Source organism: Eumetopias jubatus, unplaced genomic scaffold (genome assembly GCF_037043125.1).
Source record: "Eumetopias jubatus isolate StellerSeaLion01/CBP00866 unplaced genomic scaffold, mEumJub1_p1.0 scaffold_7, whole genome shotgun sequence".
NCBI lineage: Eukaryota > Metazoa > Chordata > Mammalia > Carnivora > Otariidae > Eumetopias > Eumetopias jubatus.
In genome coordinates this window covers 48,991,318-49,005,442 of record NW_028274813.1, presented here as the reverse complement: position 1 = coordinate 49,005,442, position 14,125 = coordinate 48,991,318, and the positions used below count along the sequence as shown (strand labels likewise).

At 40.4% G+C, this 14,125-nt stretch overlaps 1 long non-coding RNA gene and 1 pseudogene across 1 annotated transcript in view; both read left to right on the top strand.

Moving 5' to 3' along the window:
* The window catches only part of LOC114207301 (uncharacterized), a 28,914-nt gene extending 15,737 nt beyond the window's left edge, over positions 1-13,177 (top strand). Inside the window, exon 4 of the long non-coding RNA XR_003608824.2 lies at positions 13,016-13,177. This is a non-coding gene — a long non-coding RNA (uncharacterized LOC114207301). The remainder of the gene's footprint in view (positions 1-13,015) is intronic.
* LOC148163889 (large ribosomal subunit protein eL21 pseudogene) lies at positions 4,428-4,937 on the top strand (annotated as a pseudogene).
* Positions 13,178-14,125: the final 948 nt, after the last annotated feature.

The following is a 14,125-nucleotide window of genomic DNA, read 5'->3' as shown; positions in this document are numbered from 1 at the left end:
AAACTTTGGAAGCTATATCTCAAACACGGGCCTTTGAGTACTTCACAAAGAGTTAACAGCATAAAACCTTGATTCTAAAGTAGACACTAAATGCCCTACAGTCTTTCTCCATCAGGGTTCCACTGAAGAACTGAATCCTACAAAAAATGATTAGTGTGACTTCTTTCTCAATTCTTCCAAGAATGGTACAAAGCTAGGACCATCCTAGATGCATAGGGAAGAGTTAATTCATTATATTCATTGGATGCCTAGAAGACTTAAAGTCCTTTGTAGGATCTTGGTTAAAAGGAGCTAAATGAATATAAGAGAGTTTTCACTAGATCTACTATGTAAAACAGACTCCACCTGAAATAAGTGTTTCCTCTTATGTGTTAAAACACAATATCAGACCTGAATAAAAGATTCCTCTTAGGAGTCATTCTTAATAGGGCAACGCCTTAATGTTAAGTCCTATATCTATCAGTGCGGCAAAAGAAAAATCTACTACTAACCTCAGACTATGTACCTTGTGGAAACCATATGTTTTATTATATGGGAACCAGGGAACAGAATGTGAACATATTACTACCTTCCAGCCCTCCCAGGCGAGAGAAGATCTCTGGAGAATATTCTCCAGGCAATGGGCCAGCCAGAACAGCTCAGTCTATGAACAAGAGTAACTTCAGGTGTCAACACAGATGATAAACTTTGGAAACAGGCTGATTGAATCAGGCTGGAGAGTTTTTTCCGGCAAAGTACTTTCAAAGATTTGTGGAGGATGTTTCAAGAGGCTGGGAAATTGATCCCCATTGACTCCAGCCAGGAAACAATGACTTACAAGCCCTGTTTTGACTGTACATTGGTGAGCCAAGGCCATCTGGCAGTGAAATCAGATCATCTGGGCCTGTTCTGACCTGATAAACCATCTCCAACGAAGGAACAATGCCTTTGCCATTAATACATCTCTCAGTTAAAATAACAAGTAAATAAAGAACTTATAAAACCAGGAGGGAGAAAAGATGGTGGAGGAATAGGGGACCCTATTCTAACCAGTCTGCGGAACTGAGCTGGATATCTACCAGACCACTCTGAACACCCACAAAATCAGCCTGAGATGTAAGAAGATAGATTTGGATCTCTACAAACAGAATATCGCAGGCGGTTGGTTTCGAGGTATAAAGCGGGGAGCCGTGATTCCAGCGGCAGATATCGGAGGATAAACGGCAGGGAGAGGGAGCCATGGGGATCCTACACCACCGGTAAGCAATAGCCTCCCACGCTGGGGGAGGGGCACAGACTCGCAGACCGGGGAAAGGACTTTAGGGCACCCCCCCCCCGATGGAAACCCTGAGCGGCGAGGCCACACATGCGAACTGGGGGCGGCTGGAAGCACAAAGGACAGAGACATGCCCCGACCTGGAAACAAGAACTGGGAGTGCTGTTGAGGGGCGCACAACTGAGGATACTGCAGTTTATAGCGGCACAGAGAGAAACGGATATAGTGTGGCCTGGAGAGCTCACTGAAGAACAGACTGTGATCTCTCTGCTCTGAGGCAGACGGTGGCAAATGGTCTCTTCTGCTCTCTCAGAAGAGACATGGAAAGCCACCAGGGAAAGCCATCAGAGAACAAAAGCCCCAAAAAACCGGTTTTCACTGAGCCCATCCCCTGCCACAGGGGGCAGGACAACTCTGCCCAAACAGGGTTGCATGAGTAACAGTGCAGCAGGCCCCTCCCCCAAAAGACAGGCTGGGAAAACAAGAGGCCAGCAACCCTAAGGTCCCCAGAAAACAGGTGCATCTTGCTTGGGTTGTGGTCAATAATTTGGACTCTGTACATTCCCTCAACCACCCCTCAACAGAATGACTAGGAGGAGGAACCTCCAAAATAGGAAAGACTCAGAGATTATAACTTATGCCACAGATTTACAAAATGGATTCAGATATAACCAAGATGTCAGAGATGGAATTCACGCTAGCAATTGTGAAGACAATAGCTAGAATGGAGAAATCAGTTAATGGCAACACAGCAATGAAAGCTGAATTGGCAGAACTTAAAAATGCTATCGATGAGATCCAAACTAATCTAGATAATCTAACCGCTAGGTTAAGCAAGGCAGAAGAATGAATTAGTGATCTAGAAGACAAATTGATAGAAAAGAAGGACAAAGAGGAGGCCAGGGAGAAAAAAACTCAAAATCCATGAAAATAGAATCAGAGAAATAAGTGACACCATGAAACTTCCCAATGTCAGAATTATTGGGATCCCTGAGGATCCCTGAGGGGGTGGAGAGAGAGAAAGAGGACTAGAATATATATTTGAGCAAACCGCAGCTGAGAACTTCCCTAATCTGGGGAATGAAACAAACATTCCTGTCCTAGAGGCAGAGAGGACCCCTCCCAAGATCAAGGAAAACAGGCCAACACCCCGGCATGTAATAGTAAAACTCGCAAATCTTAGAACCAAGGAAACCATCTTCAGGGCAGGTAGGGGGAAGAGATTCCTTACATACAGAGGGAGGAACATCAGAATAATGTCAGACCTATCCACAGAGACCTGGCAAGCCAGAAAGGCCTGGCAAGACGTATTCAGGGTACTAAATGAGAAGAACATGCAGCCAAGAATACTTTATCCAGCAAAGCTGTCATTTAGAATGGATGGAGAGATGCAGAGGTTCCAAGACCAGCAGAAACTGAAGGAATATGTGACCACTAAGCCAGACCACTAAATATTAAGGGGAGTTCTATAAAAGGAGAAAGACCCAAAGAGTGATAAAGAAAAGAAATTTACAGGGACAATCTATAAAAACAAGGTCTTTAGAGGCAACATCATGACAATTAATTCATATCTTTTAATAATCACTCTCAACGTGAACGGCCTAAATGCTCCCATAAAATGAAACAGGGTTGCAGATTAGATAAAAAGACAGGACGCATCCATACGCTATCTATAAGAGACTCATTTTGAACCTAAAGATACATCCAGACCGAAAGTGAAGGGATAGAGATCCATCTTCCATGCCAGCGGACCTCAAAAGAAAGTTGGGATGTCAATTCTTATATCAGACAAATTAGATTTTAAACTAAAGACTGTAGTTAGAGAACAGAAGGACACTATATCATTCTCTTTTTTTTTAAAGATTTTATTTATTTATTTGACAGAGAGAGACACAGTGAGAGAGGAAACACAGCAGGGGGAGTGGGAGAGGGAGAAGCAGGCTTCCTGCTGAGCAGGGAGCCCAATGTGGGACTCGATCCCAGAACCCTGGGATCATGACCTGAGCCAAAGGCAGACACTTAATGACTGAACCACCCAGGTGCCCTGACACTATATCATTCTTAAAGGGTCTATCCAACAAGAAGATCTAACAATTGTAAATATCTATGCCCCTAACATGGGAGCAGCCATCTATATAAGCCAACTGTTAACCAAAATAGTCATATTGTAACAATACGTTAATTGTAGGAGACCTCAACACTCCACTCTCACCAATAGACAGATCATCTAAGCAGAAAATCAACAAAGAAACAAGAGCTTTGAATGACACACTGGACCAGATGGACCTCATTAGATATATACACAACATCCCACCCTAAAACAACAGAATACTCATTCTTCTCAAGGACACACAGAACTTTCTCGAAAGTAGACCACATACTGGGTCACAAATCAGGTCTCAGCTGATACCAAAAGACTGAGATTATTCCCTGCATATTCTCAGACCATGATGCTTTAAAACTGGAACTCAATCACAAGAAAAAATTTGGCAGAAATTCAAACACTTGGAAGCTAAAGACCACTCTGCTCAAGAATGCTTGGGTCAACCAGGAAATCAAAGAACTTAAAAAATTCATGGAAGCCAATGAGAACAAAAACAAATCAGTCCAAAACCTATGGGATACTGCAAAGGCGGTCCTAAGGGGGAAATACATAGCCATCCAAGCCTCATTCAAAAAAATAGAAAAATCCTGAATTCACCGTCTAACTCTACAACTTAAGGAACTAGAGAAAAAGCAACAAACAATGCCTAAGCCACATATTAGAAGAGAAATAATTAAGATTAGAGCAGAGATCAATGAATTAGAAACCAGAAACACAGGAGATCAAATCTACAAAACTAGAAGCTGGTTCTTTGAAAGAATTAATAAGATCAATAAACCACTGGCCAGACTTATCCAAAAGAAAAGAAAAAGGACCCAAATTAATAAAGTTATGAATGAAAGGGGAGAGATCACAACTAACACCAAGGAAATAGAAACAATTATTAGAAATTATTATCAACAACTATATGCCAATAAACTGAGCAACCTGGAAGAAATGGATGCCTTCCAGGAAACCTATAAACTGCCAAGACTGAAACAGGAAGAAATTGACAACCTGAATAGGCCAATAACCAGTAACAAGATTGAAGCAGTGATCAAAAACCTCCCAAAAAGCCTTTCAGCCGGAACCGCCATCTTCCAGTAATTTGCCAAAATGACCAACACAAAGGGAAAAAGGAGAGGTACCCGCTATATGTTCTCTAGACCTTTTAGAAAACATGGAGTTGTTCCTTTGGCCACATACATGTGAATCTATAAGAAAGGTGATATTGTGGACATCAAGGGAATGGGCACTGTTCAAAAAGGAATGCCCCAAAAATGTTACCATGGCAAAACTGGAAGAGTCTACAACGTTACTCAGCATGCTGTTGGCATTGTTGTAAACAAACAAGTTAAGGGCAAGATTCTTGCCAAGAGAATTAATGTACGCACTGAGCATATTAAACACTCAAAGAGCTGAGACAGCTTCCTGAAGCATGTGAAGGAAAATGATCAGAAAAAGAAGGAAGCCAAAAAGAAAGGTACTTGGGTTCAACTGAAGTGCCAGCCTCCCCCACCCAGAGAAGCACACTTTGTGAGAACTAATGGAAAGGAGACTGAACTGCTGGAACCTATTCCCTATGAATTCTTGGCATGATAAATGTCAAGAAAATAAAAGACCTCAAGACTGTAAAAAAAAAAAAAAAAAAAAAACCTCCCAAAAAGAGGAACCATGAGAGACAATGGACTCTGAAAAACAAACTGAGGGTTCTAGAGGGGAGGGGGGGTGGGAGGATGGGTTAGCCTGGTGATGGGTATTAAAGAGGGCACATTCTGCGTGGAGCACTGGGTGTTATGCACAAACAATGAATCATGGAACACTACATCAAAAACTAATGATGTAATGTATGGTGATTAACATAACAATAAAAATTAAAAAAAAAAAAAAAACAAGAGTCCAGAGCCCGATGGATTCCCTGGGGAATTCTACCAAATATTCAAAGAAGAAATAATACCTATTCTCCTGAAGCTATTTCAAAAAATAAAAACAGAAGGAAAGCTTCCAGACTCATTCTATGAGGCCAGCATTACCTTAATCCCCAAACCAGGCAAAGACCCCATCGAAAAGGAGAATTTCAGACTGATATCCCTGATGAATATGGATTCCAAAATCCTCAACAAAATCCTAGCTAATAGGATCCAACAATACATTAAAAGGATCATCCACCATGACCAAGTGAGATTTATCCCTAGGATGCAAGGGTGGTTCAACATTCACAAATCAATCAGTGTGATAGAACACATTAATAAGAGGAGAGAGAAGAACCATATGGTCTTCTCAATTGATGCAGAAAAAGCATTTGACAAAATACAGCGTCCTTTCCTGATTAAAACTCTTCAGAGTATAGGGATAGAGGGAACATTTCTCAAGTTCATAAAATCCATCTATGAAAAACCCATAGCAAATATCATCCTCAACAGGGAAAAGCTGAGAGCCTTTCCCTTAAGATCAGGAACACGTCAAGTGTGCCCACTCTCACCGCCATTGTTCAACATGGTACTAGAAGTCCTAGCAACAGCAATCTAACAACAAAAAGAAATAAAAGGTATTCAAATTGGCAAAGAAGAAGCCAAACTCTCTCTTTTCGCAGATGACATGATACTTTATGTGGAAAACCCAAAAGACTCCACCCCCAAATTACTAGAACTCATACAGCAATTCAGTAATGTGGCAGGATACAAAAATCAAAGCACAGAAATCAGTTGCTTTCTTATACACTAACAATGCAACTGTAGAAAGAGAGATTGGAGAAACTATTCCATTTACAATAGCACCAAAAAACATAAGATACCTTGGAATAAACCTAACCAAAGAGGTAAAGGATCTATACTCTAGAAACTACAGAACACTCATGAAAGAAACTGAAGAAGACACAAAAAGATGGAAAAACATTCCATGCTCATGGATCCAAAGAATAAACATTGTTAAAATGTCTATGCTACCCAGAACAATCTATACCTTCAATGCCATCCCGATCAAAATTCCAATGACATTTTTCAAAGTGCTGGAACAAACAATCCTAAAATTTGTATAGAATCAGAAAAGACCCCAAATCGCCAAGGAAATGATGAAAAAGAAAAACAAAGCTGGAGGCATCACGTTGCCCGATTTCAAGCGATATTACAAAGCAGTGATCACCAAGACAACATGGTACTGGCATAAAAACAGACATATAGACCAATGGAACAGAATAGAGAGCCCAGATATGGACCCTCAACTCTATAGTCAAATAATCTTCAACAAAGCAGGAAAAAATACACAATGGAAAAAAGACAGTCTCTTCAATAAATGGTGCTGGGAAAATCAGACAGCCACATGCAGAAGAATCAAACTCGACCATTCTCTAACACCATACACAAAGATAAACTCAAAATGGATGAAAGACCTCAATTGTAAGACAGGAATCCATCAAAATCCTAGAGGAGAACATAGGCAGTAACCTCTTCAACATTGGCCACAGCAACTTCTTTCAAGATACATTACCAAAGGCTAGTGAAGCAAAAGCAAAAATGAACTTTTGGGGACTTCATCAAGATAAAAAGCTTCTGCACAGCAAAGGAAACAGTCAACAAAACAAAGAGGCAATGCCCACAATGGGAGAAGATATTTGCAAATGACACTACAGACAAAGCACTGATTTCCAAGATCTATAAAGAACTTCTCAAACTCAACATCCAAAAAACAAATAATCAAGTCAAAAAAAGGGCAGAAGACATGAACAGACACTTCTCCAAAGAAGACATACAAATGTCTAACAGATACATCAAAAAATGTTCATCATCATTAGCCATCAGGGAAATTCAAATCAAAACCACATTGAGATACCACCTTACACCAGTTAGAATGACAAAAATTGACACGATAAGAAACAACAAATGTTGGAGAGGTTGGGGAGAAAAGGGAACCCTCTTACACTGTTGGTGGGAATGCAAGTTGGTACAACCACTTTGGAAAACAGTGTGGAGGTGCCTCAAAAAATTAAAAATAGAGCTACCCTATGACCCAGCAATTGCACTCCTGGGTATTTACCCCAAAGATACAGATGTAGTGAAAAGAAGGGCCATATGCACCCCAATGTTCATAGCAGCAATGTCCACAATAGCCAAACTATGGAAAGAGCCAAGATGCTTTTCAACAGACGAATGGATAAAGATGTGGTCCATATATACAATGGAATATGACTCAGCCATCAGAAAGGGTGAATACCCAACTTTTGCATCAACATGGATGGGACTGGAGGAGATGATGCTAAGTGAAATAAGTCAAGCAGAGAAAATCAATTATCATACGGTTTCACTTATTTGTGGAACATAAGGAACAGCATGGAGGACGCTAGGAGAAGGAAGGGAGAAATGAAGGGGGGGAAATTGGAGGGGGAGATGAACCATGAGAGACTATGGACTCTGAGAAACAAACTGAGGGTTCTAGAGGGGAGGGGGTGGGGGGATGGGTTAGCCCAGTAATCGTTATTAAGGAGGGCATGTACTGCTTGGAGCACTGGGTGTTATACGAAAACAATGAATCGTGGATCACTACACCAAAAACTAATGATGTATTGTATGGTGACTAACATAATAAAATAAAATTTAAATAAATAAATAAAATAAAATAACAAGCAAAAAGAAATACAACCAGTAGATTCAAGGGAAGAAAGTCAGGGGAATTTTGCCTCCCATTTATTCCCATCCACTAGATCTCTTTTATACTTTAAACATGTTTACTTTGAAGATGAAGTAAGGAAGGAAATGCCCTTTGAGAGGGAGGGAAAAAAATGCGAATTTAGAACAGAAGCCTAAAGGCCTAAAGCAACAGGCCACCAAGGAATCAGAATAGAATATTATTTGAATAAATTGGCTTAACCAAGATTAATTCTGTTTATTGAGAAGCCAAACTGTTATTAAAGCTAAGTAAGCAGTGGTCTGTGTCCAATTAGGGGGAAAGTCTCAGGGGAAAGACAACCAGGAACTGGTGTGAAAATTGCCCTGGAAGTACAGAGGGAAACTCCTCCAGCAGAGCTGTTCAACACAAAGGCCTGAAAGAGAGATTAGAGGCAGCTTTGAGACAACCTCTCCATTTGCTCTCCCTTTTACAAAATTAAAACGTATTGGAAAGAGATAAATAAGTATGAAATTTGACATTTAAACACTACCTGATCCACTTAGGAAAGTAACAATAGCTAACACGAAGTATGTTATAAATTCTCTCCTTTAGTCCAGTTTCCCTGGAGTCCCCACGAAAGTGCTAGAGGAAAGTACTAGTATTATATCTTTTGACTGAATTAATTGGCTCCTTTTCTGCTTCTTGGGATTTTTTTTCTTTTCTTTTTTTTTTTTTAAAGATTTTATTTATTTATTCATGAGAGAGAGAGAGAGACAGACAGAAGCAGAGGGAGAAGCAGGCTCCCCGCTGAGCAGGGAGCCCGATGTGGGACTCGATCCCAGGGACCCTGGGATCATGCCCTGACCTGAAGGCAGACGCTTAACCATCTGAGCCACCCAGGTGCCCGGGATTTTTTTCTTTTTTAAATACTCCTGTGTGCCTCCCGTGCACCAGGCACAGTGCTGGGCTCTAGGCATGGCTGCTGTCTTCAGGGCCCTTACAGACGGTACAAACTATGGAGGGAAAAGAAGCAAAGGGCTATGGTAGAAATACGGGAGGGAAAACCTATTTCAGTGGCCAGGTCAGCTGAGACCTGAAAGATGAGAAGGAACCAGCCACGTGAAGAGCCAGAAGGAGGCACACCAAGCAGAAGACACAGAAAGTGCAAGGGCCCAAGGCCGGAAGGAGCTTGGGTTATTTGCAGTTGGAAAAGTTTGGATGGTGAGAGAACAGGGAGCAATAGGGAGGGGAGCACAAGGTAAGTCTGCAGAGATGACTGTAAGAGCCAGACCCCGTGGGAAGTTTCAGAACTTGTTACAGAGTTTGGGTGTATATTAAGTACATTGGAAGCTCCTGAAGGGTTTTAAGCAGGAGAAAAAAATCACTCGAATTGCTCTCTGGAGAGAAGATTGTTGGGATTCAAGAGAGGAAGCAGGAAGACAAATGAGGGAACTACTGTCCATGTAACAGAGACAGTGGTGGCTTGAGCTACACACGGGATGACCATGAAGAAGAAACAGAGCCAAGGTATGCTTTGGAGGCAGAATTGATAGAAGCCAACCTGCTACACAATTCCTTGGTAGCACTTACCACATTTTCTTATAATTCTTCCTTTGTCTTTCTGCCAATGACTGTGACCTTTTTGAATATTTCACTAATCTGTGCCTCCTCACAGCCAACCATATTTTCTGACAAATTCTCAAAAAGGATTTGATAAATATATGTAAATGAGGTAGAAAAGATGCCACTACCTCTGGAGGGATAAATTGTCTGTTCTGTGTAGTCTTACCCAGGTAAGGACTGTGAAAGAACAAAGATAGCAAGTATCATTGTGAGAGAGACAGAGCTATCCTACTTACTCCTCGAGATCAGGGGCCTCCGGACCACGAGGGGGAGCATGGTAGATTCTAGCTAAGGAGTATGTTGATACTGTTGAGCATGGACGCTCCAATCCCAGGCTGCTAACATTTCAGAAGAGGTAGTACATTATAGTGTTCAAAAGAATGGACTTTAGTGTCAGGATCCCTGATCCCTCCTAGCTGTGTGACTTTGTGCAAATTACTGAACATCTCTGTGTTTCTTCACCTGTAAAATGGGTAATAATAATACTGACTGTAAGTAGGCAGAATAATGGACCCCCAAATATCTTCACATCCTCATCCCTAGAACCTGTAAATACGCAGTTTTACCTGGCAAGGGGGAATTAAGGCTGCAAATGAAATTAAGGTTGCTAATCAGCAGACTTTAAAATAGGGAAATTATCGGGCGCCTGGGTGGCTCAGTCGTTAAGCGTCTGCCTTCAGCTCAGGTCATGATCCCAGGGTCCTGGGATCAAGCCCCACATCGGGCTCCCTGCTAGGCGGGAAGCCTGCTTCTCCCTCTCCCACTCCCCCTGCTTGTGTTCCCTCTCTCACTGTGTCTCTCTCTGTCAACTAAATAAAATCTTTAAAAAAATAATAATATAATAAAATACGGAAATTATCCTGGATTATCTGTGTGGGCCCTTGCTAGTCACAAGACTCCTTAAACTTGGAAAAGAGAGGTAGAAGAGTCATTCTCCAAGCAATACAGCATGTAAAAAGACTCTACCAACTGACGGCTTTAAAAACAGAAAAGGGGGGTGCCTGAGTGGCTCAGTCAGTTAAGCCCCCAACTCCTGGTTTGGGCTCAGGTCATGATCTCAGTGCTGTGAGATCAAGCCCTGCATCAGGCTCTGTGCTCAGTGGGGAGTCTGCTTGAGATTGTCTCCTTCTCCTCCACCCTCCCCCTCTGCTCCTCCCCACATATGCCTGTGCACTCTCTCTCTCTCTCAAGTAAATAAATAAAATCTTTTTAAATAAATAGAATCAGAAAAGGGCCATGAGCCAAGGAATGCAGGCAGGTTCTAGAAGCTGGAAAAGACAAGGAACTGGGTTCTCCCCTAGAGCTTCCAGAAGACCACAGCCCTGCCAACACCTTGATTTTTAACCCTCAGAGATCCATTTTGGACTTATAACTTCCAGAACTATAAGATAATAAAAGATATAAGATAATAAATGTTATTTTAAGTTACTAAATTTGTAGCAACCTGTTATAGCAGAAATATGAAGGTAATGCACTAATATCCTGTACAGGTACTATAAGGATTAAATGAGTCAGTGTGTCTAAGAATGTTCTTAACACAGACTAGGCTCATATACGTGTCATCTATCATCCTGTCTGAGAAGGATGTCTGACTAGTTCAATGTCCTTGGCTGCAGAGTCCACTCACGATAGCACTGCTTCATTATATGATTACATAAATTACAAAGAATATCTTCAAATATAATTATGTAAATAGAAGCTGTCAATATAGTTTTAGACCTTGTGGCTTGGGATACAGACAACATTCTTAAGCATTTTCTAAGTCCCAATATCATTTCTCTTTCACCAAGTTACTTTATCTGGATAGGAAACAGTTGACTCTGACAATCACAGTCCAATAATTCCAGACACCAGTTCGGAAACTCAATTGTCATGGGATTTCTCACATCCTCCTTTCCCATCCCCTAGAAAGGAAGGGTTTTTATACTCATTGTTAAGTATTTCTGTCATTAATGAATAACCCGAGCGAATGCAAAGAGATTCATTAATATTTTCACCAATTAAGGAAGGACATACTTTCATTATCAACTATCATCATTAGTTGGCTTAAACAGAAATCCTCTTAGTTTAATAAACTCATCACTGCCATTCATTAAAATACAATATGCTTTGCCAGAAATAATGTTCTACCCTGCATTACCTGGCTAAGTTTCACTGGAGATTCAAACTGTAACAGCAAGTAAGAATTTAATGCCCGACCCCACCCTATTCATGATTATAACTGATCTTTTAAAAGCTGGATCATTCCTGAAATGTTCATGACCTATAAGGCTAAAGGTGCCATTGTCTTCATGAGGACCATTTCCCCAGCAATTTATTGAAAGGAAGACTATGTTTATTCCAGTCAGGTTCCATCCATCCATTTAAAGCTTTCTAATTTCACTTCTTGGTAATTGTTCCCCCAGCATTTCTAACTATGCCTTATCTGATTCTTTCACTCCAGAGTGTTATTTTTATTGCAGTGTAAAACAGAAAACATTTTTGAATTATAATTGGAAGTCCTGACTGGTTTCCCATGTGATGCTGAATAATTTAATCCTGGCTAATTAGGCATGGGGAACCTCCGACTCACCCTGTGGAAAGGCTTACCCTGACTTCTGGTGATCCTTCTGGAATATGGCTAATTTTCAGAAGCCATGTGTAGTGATAATGAGCACATCTTTGCTTCTCTTGCCCTCATGAGGGAAACTGGAAATTTCTAAAGTGGTATTTAGATGAGCAATGATGCTTTTGCAGTGTTCTAAATTATCGACTGGAACATCCTGATAATGACCGGACCATCAATCTTCTCCAACTCTCAGTTCAAAGGGAATGTGCCTGCCCTAAGACTCCTACTGAGGGTTTTTCCCAAGAAACAGAATGTTAACCTTAAGTGACTTTTCATTTTTTTTAATTTAAGAAAAACGGGCAATTACTTTTGCTCTGCAGCCTACACAAATTTGAGTTTATTCTTCAGAAAATTTTAGCAGAGTTATAAGGTGAAGATTTGTGTCTGTGCTAATTAGCAGTTCCTACTTCCATTTGAGGGACTGCACTATAAAAAGACAAAGGAGACCAACAGGACCACGGTACTTCTGAAATCCTTATAGAAGGACTTCTCTGACAAATGTAAATTTGCAGGCTAAAAAATCACATCTATTCCTAAATATATTTTCATCAGGCTTTGACGATCCTGCAAGTGCCTGCTGCCTATTCGTTTTATTAAACGTTGACTTCCTATCACCAACCATTTTCATCTTTTAGGAAAGTTTCATCTGTTCCCAAAAGGAAAAAAAAAAAAGCTGTCAACATAATTTTAGTTCTTTCTCTGACATGTCTTTTTATGTTCTTATTATTTGCATTTTTTTCTTTTTTGCATTATTTGGTCTATTATATGAAAGGGTCTTCTTTCAAGTACTGATAACAGAAAATTCAAGAGGACATTAAATTCAGTTGGCTTTATTTTTTTTAAGGGATGAAATATATCCAAGGAATAAGATTTATAGACCTGAAAAGGAACTTTGAGATTCTTCTACATCTGAGAGCACACATTGGAAGTCCTGCTCAGTATGGATCTCCCACAGGAACTGTTGTTTGGTCACTCTGCAAAGGCATTTGGGCTGTTTCCATAATTTGGCTATTGTAAATAGTGCTGCAATAAACACAGAGGTGCATATATCTTTTCAAATTAGTGTTTTCATTTTTTTGGACATATACCCAATAGTGGAATTACTGGACTATATGGTAATTCTATTTTTAATTTTTTGAGGAAACTCCATACTGTTTTCCACAGTGGCTACCCCAGTTTGCATTCCCACCAGCAGTGCCCAAGTGTTCCTTTTTCTCCACTTCTTCATCAACACTTGTTGTTTCTTGTGTTTTTTATTTTAGCCATTCTGACAGGTGTGAGGTGTCATCTTATTGTGGTTTTTATTTGCATTTCCCTGATCATCAGTGATGTTGAGCATCTTTTCATGTGTCTGTCAGCCATCTGGATGTCACCTTTGGAGAAATGTCTATTCGTGTCTTCTGCCCATGTTTAAATTGGATTATTGGCTTTTTTGTGTTGTGTTTTGTAAGTTCTTTATATATTTGGGATATTAACCCTTTACCAACAGCCTCATTTCTTAACAAATAGCACTGAAGGCCAAAAATCTACCTATGACCCTTTGCTGTTTAGTGGCAGTACCAAGGACAAGATCCAGAGACTCTCAACCACCAATCCACTATTCGCTCCACTATACCATATCATTTGCCACATTTAATGTACTGAAAGATTCACTGAATTGTTACCATGCATTTCAGAACTGCCTCTCATATCGGGGACTCTGATATCCACCCCAACACACAAAGTCGTCAGATAAATGACAGTTGAATAAAAAGTGGAAAATTTAGAGGTTGGCAAAGACTGTCAAAAGTCAGACTTCTTCATTTAAGCTCTAACGAGTGAATCTCTTTCATTAAACCCTCCAGTTTTTGGCTCATAGTGATTATTTATTAAGCAATTAGTATGTGCCAGCAGCATACAAAACCGTTTACATTTAATTATTTCATATTATCTCATTTAATCCTTTTTTATGAAT